General features: G+C 45.1%; 1 protein-coding gene across 1 annotated transcript in view; it reads right to left on the bottom strand.

Annotated features, from left to right (window-relative positions):
• Positions 1-15,755, bottom strand: part of IQANK1 (IQ motif and ankyrin repeat containing 1) — a 478,492-nt gene that overhangs the window by 445,704 nt on the left and 17,033 nt on the right. The window contains exon 2 of the mRNA XM_078686619.1: positions 11,037-11,098. The gene's annotated coding sequence lies outside the window, so the exon portion shown is untranslated. The remainder of the gene's footprint in view (positions 1-11,036; positions 11,099-15,755) is intronic.

Here is a 15,755-nt window from a genome sequence, read left to right as displayed (position 1 = left end):
GCTGTTGTCTGGTAAGAATGTGAACTATGCCAGTAATGTACCATTAATGCTGTTATGGTAGATAGCATTTAAATTTGTACTTGATGGTCTACAGTATCAAAAGCAGCAGAGAGATCCAGTAGTATCAGGCCCAAAAGTGGTCTTTGTCAAAAGCTATGCAGAGTTCATTCTTTATGTTTAGTAGGGCAGTTTTGGGTTCTTCTTCGTGGCCTAAATCCTGATTGGAGGTCAAGGAGGTACCTGCTTGTCTCAAAATGATGGGAGAGTTGTAGGGAGACCGTTTTGGCAATGCAGAGGAGGCCAGAGAGTATGCTTCAATTCCTCACGATACTGGGATTTATTTGGAATGGGAGTAATGATTGCATATTTAAGGCCTTGGGAGACCACAGCATTAGCTAAGGAGTCGTTTACATGGCTGGTAATAATCGGTTCAAGCATAGGTTGGCCCAAGCTGAGGACATTGGTATTAGTTATGTCACGTGATCTAGAGTACTTCTTGAAGGACAAACTTTTTCTTAATTCCGTCTCAGACACTAGTGCAAACTCTACTACCGTAACAACTTTGGGTAGAAGGGATGGAGCGGGCTGCAGATAGATCTCTGGAGAACTGAGATTCTTATGATGAGTATTTCACAAGAGTGATGCGAGCCCTGAGGCATTCAAATGAATTGTTGAAAAATGTTAGGTTATTGCAGAAATCTGGAGACGGGACAAGGGAATTTTTAGGGCACTACTGAAGATCATCTCATTTGAAGATTCAGAAAAACTCTTTTGTGGAATTGGCAGATGTGTAATGTTCTTATTTTTACCCTTGTGCCTACTGCGTTGTACCCTTTAGCAAGTGTTGACAGCCGAAGTGGTCGGATGAAAGTTTGGTTTTGTTCCAGGGTCTTTTCAAGGCTCCAACTTGCCATTTTTATAAACAGAGTTGTCTGGCTACTGACTGTTTGATTTTGTGGAACGAAGTAACTTTGTTATGGAAGGGTTAGGGAGTCGAGAGCCACTGTGACCTTAGATGTTGGTTGTTTCAGAATGTCATCTGAATGATACAGCAGAGGGTCTGGGATTTCATCTAGTGTCCGAGTGAAGACTTCTGGCTGTTTGTAACTGTGACTGTGCCATGAGGATGCCACACTTGTGTTATGGTTCTGCTTGCAGAAAGCCACTGGCATGATGGGATGATCCGACCATAATAAATGTTCAGTGCGGCGACTGATTTCGGAGACAGTGGAGAGTGTTGTTCCCCTGATCTATGCAGATATGGGAGTCCTTGACTTCTTAGGGTTTGGGCATAGGTATTTGAGAGATCTTCAACCTCGATACTCATGTCACCAAGGATGATAAGGTGGATGGAGAAAAGCCAGGTTTTAAGATGTTTTCTGAAGAATGCCTCATTTTCAGCTAATCTCAAAGAGAGAGGGTACGAATTACAGGCTTTAGCTCCTGGCATGGAACGGACCTTCCTCCTCTAGTCTTCATCCTAAAATGGGGGATTTGGAAAAAATGTGTATCATTTGATCTTAAAAAGCACTGAGAAATATGAAACGGTCAGAAAGATATTTTGGATGTGTTAGATGAAAGGATTTGAAGACAATAGTTTGGGATGGAGTGACAGGCTAGATGTGCTGTATTTGAAGAATGTAATCAAGATGGCTGCTGCGATAATCTTACTAAGCAATCATTATATCCCACAGCCACATTCATGCAAGTACCTTTTGCTAGGACTGAAGCGTCGGAGCCCTAGAAGGAGATCGCGTGAAAGGTGCAAGTCTGTTCAGATGTTCTTTTGCAATGCCAAAAATGTGTTTTTTTTTAAACGTAGAAATATGTTAATATTTTTTCTGCTGTCTCAGATTTAAATTTCAAGTTGGATAATGCGAAAGCAAAATATTTTATTAAATGGAGTTGCAAAAAACTGAGCACGAACGTATGGTAAGCACAATAATTTCATGCTCGGACACTGAGGTGTGCAAAAGCATACCATCAATGTAGAGAATTATTATTTTTAAAACATATTTTACTGCATTCATATAGTACCATTTTGCCGATCGCCTGACACAATCCAATTGAAAACAATATATGAGCATGTTACAAGACATGGGGACACCCATTAGTACCATTCTTATATGAAACCAACAAAAACAAACAGGGTACTTTACGTAGACCCTCCCGCCCTACCCACAGTGGCAAGCAGATTGCGATACATACAAATAAACAAGCATTTACAATGTTATGGTCTCGGCATTATTAAAGGTAGAGCTATTGGCATTGCTCATGACTTTTTTTTCCATTTTTAAAAAAAAACAAATAAATGGTATTGTCATTTACAATGGCAATAGGTGAGCATTAGAGAGTAGTAGAAAGTATTTGCGGACACAGAGCCACACACACACACACACACAGACAGAGCCGCGCGCACACAGACAGAGCCGCGCGCGCACACACACAGACAGAGCCGCGCGCGCGCGCACACACACACAGAGCCGCGCGCGCGCACACACACAGACAGAGCCGCGCGCGCGCACACACACACAGACAGAGCCGCGCGCGCACACACACACACAGACAGAGCCGCGCGCGCACACACACACACAGACAGAGCCAAGCGCACACACACAGACAGAGCCAAGCGCACACACACAGACAGAGCCAAGCGCACACACACAGACAGAGCCACGCACACACACAGACAGAGCCACGCACACACACAGACAGAGCCACGCACACACACACAGACAGACAGAGCCATGCACACACACACACAGAGCCACGCACACACACACACAGAGCCACGCACACACACAGACAGAGCCACGCACACACACAGAGCCACGCACACAGAGCCACGCACACACACACACAGACAGAGCCACGCACACACACACACAGACAGAGCCACGCACACACACGCACAGACAGAGCCACGCACACACACACACACACAGACAGAGCCACGCACACACAGACAGAGCCACGCACACGCACACAGACAGAGCCACGCACACAGACAGAGCCAGGCACACAGACAGACAGGGCCACGCACACACACAGACAGGGCCACGCACACACACAGACAGACAGGGCCACGCACACACACAGACAGGGCCACGCACACACACACACACACACAGGGTCACGCACACACACACAGGGTCACGCACACACACACACAGGGCCACGCACACACACACACACACACACAGGGCCACACACACACACAGGGCCACGCACACACACAGGGCCACGCACACACACAGGGCCACGCACACACACACACACACACAGGGCCACGCACACACACACACACAGGGCCACGCACACACACACACACACAGGGCCACGCACACACACAGACAGGGCCACGCACACAGAGGCACAGAAAAACCGGGATGACAAGCAGGGAACAGAGGCACAGAAAACCCAGGGGAACAGAGGCACAGAAAACCCAGGATGACAAGCAGGGAACAGAGGCACAGAAAAACTGGGATTACAAGCAGGGAACAGAGGCTCTGTCTTGATGGCATCAGCAAAACAAATTGGCAAAGGAAAGAGATCCCCATTGGCAAAGTCAAAGAGGCGAGCCGCGAGACCCATTGGCTTATTTTCATTCCTTGTCGCAAATCTGTTCTATCTGCTTCATGCTGTCACAACCTTAGGACATTTACTGGTACAATGTCAAGTTTACCTGTATGCAGAAGGGCTGTTATCCATCTGTACTCCTGCAGGCAGGCTTTGCCCGTTCACTTGTGCAAGCACTGGGCTACAGGGCAACAACTTTCAGCATTGTGAGGAGTGTTTATAAAATGTCGACGTTGAATATCACACTAAACTAAATGGCTTCTGTTTAGGATGATTCTGGTGTAGGTTACTGATAGAGCATCCCAGATTACACACACTTTCTGTCAATTATTGCTTGCAGAACCTACTGCGAAAGTTGTTGAGTTTAATTAATTAATCATTTAATTTTATAATCGCCCTGCCTGCCCATAACTTTCCATTTCCTCGGCCCCAACAGGTTTGGGAGCCGGTGACTATTCCCAGTTCATTAACTGACTGACCTCGGCATTAACACCCCCTCGGCGAGGGTTGCCCGGGAAACAAAGCTTCCTATGAGTAATCCAAGATTATCGAGCTCTTTATCCCGCATGTGACCTCTTAATTACTTGCTAAATTGGAATGGTTTTCTGAAAATCACAAGCGGAGGTTAATGTGAGCTTCCAGAGCTGGTCAAGCTAAGATGACACTAAATTCACGCAGCATGATCCCCGCAGGCGCCCCTTTCAGAGAGAAGACTGCCCGTCCCAGTGGGCGCGGCGGGTCCTGATAATGCGCCTGTCACTCACTTTCCTCGTCCAGGGAAGACAGCCTGTCCCAGTGGGCGCGGGTTCCTGATAATGCGCCTGTCACTCACTTTCCTCGTCCAGGGAAGACGGTCTGTCCCAGTTGGCGCGGCATGTCCTGATAATGCGTCTGTCACTCACTTTCCTCATCCAGACGCAGACTGATCTGCACAGAGTAATTTGCTAGGCCGCTAACGGGTATTAATTATGGTGCACGGCCTTGCAGCCATTTATTGTCTTTTTGTCTTTTATTGTCTTTATTGTACACATCCGAACACGGCCCAGAAATCCCCCAGTGCGCACTGTCACTGGAGCGCATGACGTTTCTGTGTGCGGCAGGCTCCGACGAGGGGAGGGAGGAAGGAAGGGGGAGGCACCAGAGGGAAAGAGAAGAGGTGTGAAGAGATGGGCAGGAGGAGGACACCAGGGGAGGGATCGTGAAAGAGCCCCATCCTTTGCAGACGGGGGGCGTGTTTTTTCATGATGACGTCACAGCGAGAAAGAAACGAAAAAACACACACCCCAATCCGAAAAAGACGGGGCTTAAACGGAGTGACGCCCCTCTCCTCCAATGGCTGGCCAGCATTTACGAGGCCAGCCAATGGAAAGGAGGGGCAGGTTAATGCCCCGTACTAAGAAACATTAAATCTTCGGACCGAACTGCGCAAGCGCAGCCTACGGTCCTCGACCTAAAAAGGAAAAGAAACAATCCCTCACACATTATAGCCCACAGGCAGTCCATTAAAATGTTCACGGGATTGTGAAGGAAGAGGAGGGAGGTCTATACTCCTGTACTCCGCCTATCTAGCCCATATCTTTCTATGCTTTTGGAGGCAGCTCCACGCCTGAAACACTGCTAGCTCAGCGCCCATACATTTGTCCAGCTCTTGTCGCCATTTTCCCATCGTTGGTGGTAAGGTACCCTTCCATAACTGCACAAAGTCACTTTTAGCAATCGTGAGAGCGAAGAAAAGTTAGTTCTGCTTATAGCAATTCCCACCCACACCCTTTGTGTTATGAAGCAGGAATAGATGCAGGTCATATGGGAGGTCACAGGAGAGTACCTCGTTAAGGCAGGTCAAAACTCTGCGCCAGAAAGGCTGTAAGGCAGTGCAACTCTACGCAGTATGGAGAAATGACACCTCCTCCCAGTTGCAGCGTAGACATTGAGGAGATGCAATGACTCCCATCTGCCAGAGACGGGTATAATATGCATGGTGAACATACTTGAACTGAACAAGATGGAAGCTGGAGGCTACCGCGGGGCACCGGGGACTAGCTATCGCCTCCGCCCAATCATCCTCCGTCAGGTCCGGGAGGCCGTCCTGCCACGCCCTCCTTGTTTTGTGAAGAGTTGTGGTCAATGTTTGGTCGATTTGGCGGATTTTGTGTGCGCCTTGATCACCCATAAGGAGTCGGCCCTATCAACGGATGAAATTCAGAGACGTCATTTAAGTCTATAAGTGAGGGGGTCAGAGCATGGCAGAGCTGGAGGTATCTGTGAAACTGAGTTTTATGAAGGTGGAAGTCAACCTGCAGTTGCTGAAAGGATTTTAGGGTGGTACCCCGCATTACTTCTCCTAGTGTGGAAATGTCAATCTGGTCCTACTGGCGGAACCCCTTCAATATGGACACCTGGCGCATATAGATCCCAGGCCACAGGGGCATCGTTTGTGTCAACCTCATGTGCCACCCCATTCGGCGGACGGTGTACCACCAAAGTCGGATTGTCGTACAGGTAGAGTGTGGTACAAAGTCCAGAACCTGTGCACTATATAGCAACCGTAGGAGGGGAGCCCTTTCCATGGCTGCGTGTTTCTGAGCTAAGGCAGGGTCTGCGGTTGAGTTATACCACCAATCATTGATGACTAAATGGTGGGCAGCTACATCGTTAATAGTAGGGCACAGGAGGGACAAGAAGACAGCTGTAGAGGCACTGGAGCATGACATTTTAGCTCTAGAGACACAACTGGTGAGAGATGATAACGAGGACTCATGACACACATTAAGCATCAAACAAGAATAAAGGGATGAGGTGATGAAGTCTGCTAAGGCCTTGTCTAGGGCGACAGGGTACAGGGTATATGAGATTGGGGACAAGACAGGGAAACTGCTTGCATGGCTTAATAAACGTGAGTGGGCAAATCAGTAGGTCGCAACCACATGCTCGAATGATGGGGAGCATCTCCAAGACCCCCAAGCGATCGCTAACACCGTTGCTACCTATTATTCACATATTAATTCCGCAGTCTGCGTCCACCAAGCAATACTCTCTTGAGCTCCTGGCACAGCAACCGCTCCTGTCCCTTACACCTGAAGAAGTATGGTTTTTAGATAGCGAACTTACGGAAGATGAAGTAGCACAGGCAATTAGAGTTATAAATTTGGGCAAAGTATTGGGACCCAATGGTCTGCCAATAGAGCTATACAAACTCACATCCGTCTCTTGGCGCCACATCAGTTGAAGGTCAGGCGGCAGGGTAGGCTTCCCAGAGATAAGACTCGCCTCCATAGTTATTATCCACAAAGAAGTAAAGGACGGTGTTGCAGTGTGCCTCCTATCAGCCTATCTTAATGCTAAATGCGGAAGCGAAGATCCTCGCCAAACTTTTAGCCCTTCTTTTATCGCCAGATTGGTTCCCCTGGACCAGTCAGTATTTATGCCAGGTCGCAGCACCGCTCTTAATTTGCGACGTCTCCACAGAGTTTTAGGACACACAAATAGAATCGAGGAGGATGCAGTGGTCTGGTCCCTCGATGCGTGCTTTGCATTTGACACGATCGAGTGGCTGTGTCTCTTTGCTGTGCTTAAAGGCATAGGCTTTGGGCCACAATTTTAGTCTTGGCTACAACTCTTATGCACTGACCCTCTCCAGTAGGTGGTGGTTTATGGTAGGATGTCCTAAGTCTTCCCCCAAAACGAGGGACCAGACAGGGCTGCCCCCTTGAGCCCATCATATTCGCTTTAATACCCGACCCATTGGAAGCCTGGATCAGAGGAGATCTGCTGATTCGAGGCCTCTGCTGGACGGAGGACTGGGAAGACAGAATATCGCTGTACGCCAATGATGTTCTTCTCTAAGTGGTGGCTCCTCAGTCATCTATTCAAGGAATACTGAGCATCTTAACTAACTTTGGAAGATACTCTAGATATACAATTAGTTAGTCCAAATAGATGGTGTATGTACTTAATGGACCGGTACCACAACCAACATTAAATTGTGGAGCACAAATATAGTGGTGGATGGGTTCCGTTATCTCGGAATCTTTGTTACCACCAACCCTGATCTCTTTCATGTTCATAATCTAGAGTGCCCCCTGACCCGATTTAAAAGCGATGTTCTACACTGGTGGTCACTCCCCCTCTACTTGCTGGGGAGAGCAGCATTATTTAAAATGATGGAACTACCAAGATTTCCCTATATATTACAGAATACACCATTTCCCGTACTCGATACATACTTCAAAACTATAGAGGGTGAGATCAGGACTCCCATATGGGATGGAGGCTCCCCACAAACTGCTTTTAGTAAATTGAAACACGGTTGGTGTGAGGGAGGGATTTCCTTGCCCGACATCCAAACATATTATAGAGCAGCGCAGTTGACAACTATTAACCGGTGGGTTCATCAACCGCTAACTGTACATGCTTACTGAATGGACAGTCTGGTTCCAGAAACAAGGGGTATCTCCGAGCACTCTACGTCAATCCGTGCTGCCTCACTCTGGAGGAATCGAGGACACTCACCAAGCTGGGGTGGAGAAATAAAATTACTCAGGCTACACCCTTGTGGGACTCCGACCTTCTGGATGCAATGGGTATGAGAAAGGAATTTGACAAATGGGACCAGATTGGGCTCTCACAGGTGGGCGATCTCTATTCTGGGACGGAAGTGGTACCCTTTGCATAGTTACAAACAGCCTACGACCTAGCGCCCACCAAGACCTTACGTTATTTGCAGGCTCGCCATGCCCTACAGGCGGCTGCCCCGCGGGGAGGTCCTGTCAGAGGCGTCACCACTAGAAAGTAGACTCCTAGCAGAACAAATAACCAACAGGGCGATTTCACTTACATCAAAAACGTATTAACAATTCCCCTGATACTCTTTCACGTCTACAGGAATGCTGGAAAAGAGCCATGACAGACTTACACGTAGATGACTGGTCAGAAGCCCTAACATCGCCCAAGGAAGTGGCCATCAGACAAGTTTCCAGCGGATTCAGCTCAAAATACTACATAGGACCTACATCTCCTGCAACACAATGGTAAAAATGGGCAAGAGGACAAATCCACTATGCCGCAGGCATTGTGGGCAGGAGGGGACATTTTACCACATTCTGTGGACCTGCCCAAAAATGAAATCCTACTGGGACTCAGCGGTATCCTGTATGACGGGGATCTGGGGTGAGAACATATTACTTTCGGCCAAATGGCGTCTACTGAATGTTTGGGAAGCCATGGACTTGGACGAGCTGATCAGACCTGGGAAACCTTAGGCCTGATGATTGCGGAGCTTAACATAGCTCGCCATTTTGAGAGGGGGGGGAAGGTGTGGGGGGGGGGGGGGGCTAAACCAACCATCCTGTACTGGAAGAGGGACATGGATTGGTGTATGGTAGCACAGAAAATAGCCTGTTTGAGAAGAGGATGCCCCCTGAAGTGGGAAAGGGTGTGGAACAAATGCAATGTATACAGGGGGCTAGAAAGTTGCAATCCCTGGCCTATGAGGAGGAAGAAAAGACGGGGCCCAGAAGGGATACACGTGGGATAATCTTTTATTTAAGTCAAATAGGTCGAAGAACTGTACTGTGCTGTGATGTAATGACTTATTGCTATAATGTGCAAGATAGTAATGCGACCTTATTTTATTCACTGCCTCAAGTAAATAAAAAGAGGTCTAAAAAAAAAATGCCCTGTTGAATCTCAGTTGAAGGGATAGCAACATTACAACATCAAACTTAAAATAAATTGAGAGTTAAGGTTATTTAAGAACTTTAACTCTCCATGATGCACTGCTCAAGACATCAAAATTAAATCATACCACCAATGAGACTTTTACGTGTGACCAAACCCATTCTGGTCCCTTTGATACAAGTTCTCTGCTCATGATCTTGTAATGGAAATTCTACCTTAGTTCCCAACACGTTATTCTTCCAATAGGTTCTTACAACAGGGTGTACTCACCCCCATTTGCTGTTCCAGCAACTCAATTTCCGCTACCTACCAATATTGAACCAATATCGCCCATTCCCTCACATGACTTCTTTCTGTAGAGGATTTCCTTTAACATATGGTAAAATGGATTGAAGTATGTGGCATTAGTTTGGCCCACTGTCTGAGAAGAGAATATATCAAAAACTGCTTTACAAAAAAAAAAAAAGGGGGGGGGGGGGGGGTGTAGTGCCACCTCTACTGTTAAACTTATAAATACGTCTTATTGTGTGCCCTTATAAATTACCTTTAAGCCAATGCATTTTAAGTAGAAGAGGAAGCTGAAAATGAATATGCTCCGTGTCAGTGTATGATTGGTAACCCAAAGAACTGTTTGTAGGGCCTACAGAAGAGTTGAATCCCTTTCACTCCCCTGTTGGTTCATTTGGTAGTCATGAGCAAACATTACAAAATGCCCGTGTCAGCTGCAAGGATAGCCAAGTCTGGAGTGTTGCTTTGACATCAGGTGTACTACAATGTTCAAATCAGTGGTATATTAAATATTACATATTGTACAACCTAGCCAACAAAAGACTGGTATCAAGGTATTACGGTGTGGTGTTGAAGTAGAGATATATTGAATATCTGGCAGAAGTGAAAAAGGGTAAAAAGCACTTATTACGAAACCGTCAACCCGCATGTTGTTACAACGCGGTCGTTACAACGACCGCGTCGTAAAAAACATTTCATTACACCGCAAGGCGTTACAATGACTTGCGGAGGGGGAAGAAGGTGTTGGATTTAAAATCCAACACCTTCCCTACTGTCCGCACAAACTGGAGGTGGAATAGTAAATTATACTATTCCAACATCCAATGCCCCCATCCGCAAGTCGTTCTTATGACTTGCGGGATAATGGTATGGGTCATTACAACGTGGTCGTTATAACAACATGCGGCATAAAGTCATATTCGTGAAAAGTTATGTGCAGCATAAATTCTACAGCACTCAAATCCTCAGTAGAATCAGATGCATGACAGAACATTCCAGTTGCATCAGTGAGGCCTTCGCCTAGGTTTACAAGTAACTTCAACCAAACATTTGTTTGTATGGAAGACAAACAGCGGGCAGAAACCATCTAGCACTTCAGTCAGTGTTGGTGTATTTTCTTGGTATAATTTCTTTTGGGCGTTAATAGGCGTCTCAGTGTCCAAAGAATGGGGTTTTACCAAGCATCCGACTAAAACAAAAAAGGACCACTCCCGGAGGTGCGAGGCGGTACAAATAAAAGCACTTGTACAAACATGAACATTATTAAATCGATTGCTAAAATTCAAACTATACTCAATACGATTATAAAATACTGATAAAAAGGAACACTTGCTATGCAATACGACTAATTATAAGAAGGATTTGTATTTAATACATATACAAAGTCTTGTTATACCTGCTCAGAAAGAGGACTGGATATGCCACTCGCATATACTTGCATTTATTACATGTAACATGGATTCTTTGTAGGGTTTAACAGTGGTTATTTTTACCTTGAGTTAGTGAGGTCTTGGCAGGTGGTAGATGGAAGAAACTATACTGAAGAGACTCCAATCTGTATAGTGAGACATTATAAGCATCGTTAAGCACAGCTTGTTGTGTATGATAAGAATTTTAACAGCCTCAAAGTATTAAAAAATGAAGAACTATTTTAAAACTGTAAATAAATGGAAACGAGTCAAAAACAAGGTGCATTATAGTGACTGCAGATTAGCTCCTTCCTGAAGGAATATACTAGTAAAATGTTAGTAAATAGACGGATGTGTGAGATTTATAGATCTCCTCAATCTTACAAAAATGGTTCTTTTGCATTTGTAACACAAGTCATATACACAAACCCATAATTCCATTACAATGGTTTATGCAGTTGTCCATTTTCCCATAGGTGCCAAGGGGCTGGGCGGTAGAGAGGAGAGGGTAGAGCTGCCGACTAAAATGAAAAAGTCAGGTCTTCAGCAGCTTTTTGAACACCAGGAGATATTCTTCATGGAAGATCGAAGAAGTTGGGTATTCCAAAGGTTTGAGGCCCCCACAGAGAAGGAACGACTGCCCCATCTGGCTTTGCAGACTCTTGGGTGATCAGTTTTTTCTGGGAAAAAGATCCAAGGCCCTCCTAGGCATATACCATTGAACCATGGTTTTCAGCTGCTGTGAGCCTTTGTTATGTAAGGCCTTGTGAACCGTATACAGGACTTTGAAAGAGATTAGCTTCCTAATAGGGAGCCAATGCAGAGTACGAAGCCCCTCCTTTGCGGACTGCCGTTTAGGGATGTTAAGGATCAGCCTGGCAGCCGCGTTTTGTACAACCTGAAGCCTGTTGAGAGAGGCTGTGCTGATATTCAGATACAAGGCATTGCAGTAGTCAATGCCGGGAGGTGACTAGTGCATAGATGGTGGATCGATCAGTGCTTCTGGAATATATACGGGAGCACCTTTCTGAGAGTTTTAAAAATATAGGAGCCAGTACAGACAGTTAAACAACAGTTAAAGCGATGTTCTAGTTATATGTTGAAAACTCATATTTAACTCCCCCTAAAAAAACACACTGAAATTCACCAGTTACAGTTTACTAATCTAACTATAACTTGCGGCCCCGCAATGCACTGCTAATGAACTCATGTATTACTTCACTCATGACATGTTAATCCCTTTATTGCTAGGCCTCCCCCCTCCACCCCACAGCTAAGAATTGTTTTGGGGTTATTTGGGGTAGTTTGCACTTAGGCCACCGGAACTTTTAGTCCACATAAGGTATCCAAACAAAATTTGCGACCTTTTCTTCAAACATCCTGAGGATTCTAAAGGTAAATGGGGTTTGTGGATTCCCCTGGAGGGGACTGAGAAATCAGCTAAAATACAGCTACATTTTGGTTTTTGGGGGGGGAAAGGGTGCTGCAGAAGAAAGCGTCCGTTTTATTCCCTGCGAATGGTATCAATTAAGGGTTTGCCATACTTAAATCACCATCTTTCCAGCTTTCAAAAACAGACAGACTTTTGTCACAAAACCCAAATTTTCCTCACAGTTTGGGAATTTAATTAGGACATAGCCTTTTTTTCTATTTTTTGTGTTTTCACCCTCCTTCCAATTAGTAGCAGAAATGGATGTGAAACCAATAACGGACCACGGAAACCTATACAAGTTGACGATATTCTGATTTGCTCAAACGCTCCGTCCATCATCCCCTTTGGTATCGCTTTGTTCGCCCTAAGTTGGCAGGGTATGCCCAGACGTGGGTCCCTTGCTCACTTTGCCACTGGATTCAAGCTAGCCTGGCTGATGACGACTGATTAGCCAGAAACCGGTCCCAGGATGCTTGTTTCCGGTCAAGGGAAGACATGGCTTGGCAGTTCGGGCTGGACTGTTCCCATGAGGCACAGGGTCAGACAGGGTCAGACTGATTTGCATATGGCCATGTCTGAACTGGGGTGGTGGAGTGAGCTAAAGAATGATGGTGGATTAAAACCAGATCATTTGACTGGGGGTGAGTCTTTGATTTGCTCAAATGCTCCATCCATCATCCTCTTTAGGATCGCTTTGTTCGCCCCAAGTTGGCAGGGTATGTCCAGACGTGGGTCCTTTGCTCCCTTTGCCACTGGATTCAAGCTAGCTTGGCTGATGACAGCTGATTAGCCAGAAACTGGTCCCAGGATATTTGTTTCCCGTCCAGGGAAGACATGGCTTGGCAGTTCGGGCTGGACTGTTCCCATGAGGCACAGGGTCAGACTGATTTGCATATGGCCATGTCTGAACTGGGGTGGTGGAGTGAGCTAAAGAATTTTGATGGATTAAACCCAGATCAGTTGACTGGAGGTGAGTGTTTGACTTCCTCAAACGCTCCGTTCATCATCCCCTTTGGGATCGCGATATTCTGAATTCAGCAAAGGGTAATTTGTGTAGATCCTCCCAGGTTTTCCTATAGAAACTAGCAGTTGAAATAAAAAAAATATTGAAAATGAGTTGGAAAAAACAGCCATTTGCTCCTACGTTTTCACCTGTAGCAACTTCTAAGTATGGCAGATTTTTTAAAACAATATACCCTTACGTCCGCTGGACCATTCGGGTTGTGGGGCTAAATAGGGCTTTTAGGTTCACCCAAAACTAGAGGTACCCAGAGCCAATAAGTGAGCTGCATCTTTCAATGGTTTTTCATTGTGTACTGGATACAGGGATGTGGAATTCCTATAGCCCGACGCCCAGGACATATTGTTTGGGGTCAAGGGCAACAAGTTTTAATGTGCATTTTGTCCTTGGGACAAGTAGGCCAAACCCCCTGCAGCACAAACCCTTTGGCTGCCAGTTTGCAGTAGCACATTAAGGGCCAGGGAAGGGCACTGCCTTTAGTTATTATTTGTGTGCCTATGTTAATGCTGTTCAAACTTGTATTTATGGTTCATTAATTGCAAGCCTTTATTATTAGGGTGCGCGCTCTAAGTAAATGTAAGATCTGACTGCACTACTGACAGTGGTTACAGTATATAAATGTGTACTCACGGTTTCAAAGTTTAGAAATATGAGGCTATGTATAATGCTCCCAGAATGCTCTCCGATTAGATGCAAATATTTGTAGACGCTTGAGAGCAAGATTAATTACTCTTTGCTTTTAGTATAAAATGTTGCTAAAAAAATGAAAGTAGGAAAAAAACATTTGCTACACTACTATGAAATTTCAGGTACCGTTTCTTTGCAGCATCATTTAGTAAGATGTGTTGATGCATGCTAGTATTTCACAAAAATATTCATATTGGAAAATCAGTGTAACCAGTTTCAATAAGATTATGAGTAATATAAAAATAAACAAGCATTGGCAAAGCCAGTAGGTCTGAAATTAGTTGTCCGTTTTTTAGTTTTGCCACTATGTGACTTGTTTTGGCATGGTTTTTGTAAAGCCTTCTTGATGTGAGAGCTTCCAGGCCCTCACCATTATAACAAACATTGGCAAAAGCAACAAAAAAAAATTGTTCTAAAAAAAGCACACTGCCAAATTAGTTACTGCCACTGAACAAAACTACTTTGTGTGCCAATATACTCCTTGTGAAAGAGCTTAATGCCGTCACTCACAGTGAAGCCAGCCGATACAGAGAGAGGGAGAGAGAATTTTAATAAACACAAAAGGTTGTGGTAAACGCCAGACCAAATTAAGGGCCCCATTATTGAAGAAAGTCTCAAAAGTGCACCCTTGGTATATGTCCTTGCATTAAGTGCAGCTATATGGCTTTCGTGAATTTACAAGAATTTATAGAAGTAGGGCAAAAAATGTACTCTTGGAAAATATTTGTGAACTGGAGTTTATCATGAGCAAATATGCATGTGTAGATTTGCTCATGCGAAAACCCGAGTGTTTGCAAGGTCATTTTCCCATCAACCACTTTTTTCCCAACTCTGGAAGAAGGTTTACGTCTGCCATTGTCAGGAGTACATTTCCAACATTTCTCAGTATGGAAAAAGACTAGAGAAGAGTTGTTGAAAACCCTTACAACATGCAAGTTAGTAGATTTGCACAGACTTAAAGGGCATTCCAACCCTGGAACTATTGCTTACCACTACCTTCAGTCCCAGTATGTAGATCTGCAGAAACGTGGCAACATAAAGGGATTGCTAGTATTCAAAAACTATTATGGTATGAGTCCTGGCATAATCAGAGAGGCTATACAAGAGCTCTTATATAATGAGATTGCTGCCAAAATTTGTCGCCGAACCACATGGCACCAAAGGGACAAGTGGATTTTGTTACAGGACTAGTAGATTTATGAAGCAACTTGCCCCATGGACAAGCAGATATTTCAATAAATTCCACACCCCTGTGGATATACAGCAATTCATTAGGTAAAATATAAAGAGTGAAAAAATAGGTATCAAGGAAACCTATGTGTTTCCGATATGGAATCCATATGGAGTTTAGAAGCAGTGGTTATTTGAAAATCTCCGAATTTGTGGGTACCCATAATTGCATGTGAATTAGAGGGCATTTTTCAAAATGACTTCTTTTTTACACATGGTCTTACATTTGGAAGGCAGAAATGCATAGAAAGTCAATTGGTAATAACAGTTGTTCTACTATTCTGTTTTCCCCAGAGTCTCCCGATAAAAGTGGTACCTCACTTGTGTGGGTAGACCTAGCGCCAGTGACAGGAAAGATCTCAAAACGCAATGTGGACACATCATGTTTTTCCAGTAAATTCTGACCCTGTGGGCTTTGTGCTTAGCTGTGGAT

This window comes from Lissotriton helveticus, chromosome 4_1 (assembly GCF_964261635.1).
Source record: "Lissotriton helveticus chromosome 4_1, aLisHel1.1, whole genome shotgun sequence".
NCBI lineage: Eukaryota > Metazoa > Chordata > Amphibia > Caudata > Salamandridae > Lissotriton > Lissotriton helveticus.
Note: the sequence above shows the minus strand (reverse complement) of the source record. Positions and strands in the feature narration are given on the sequence as shown.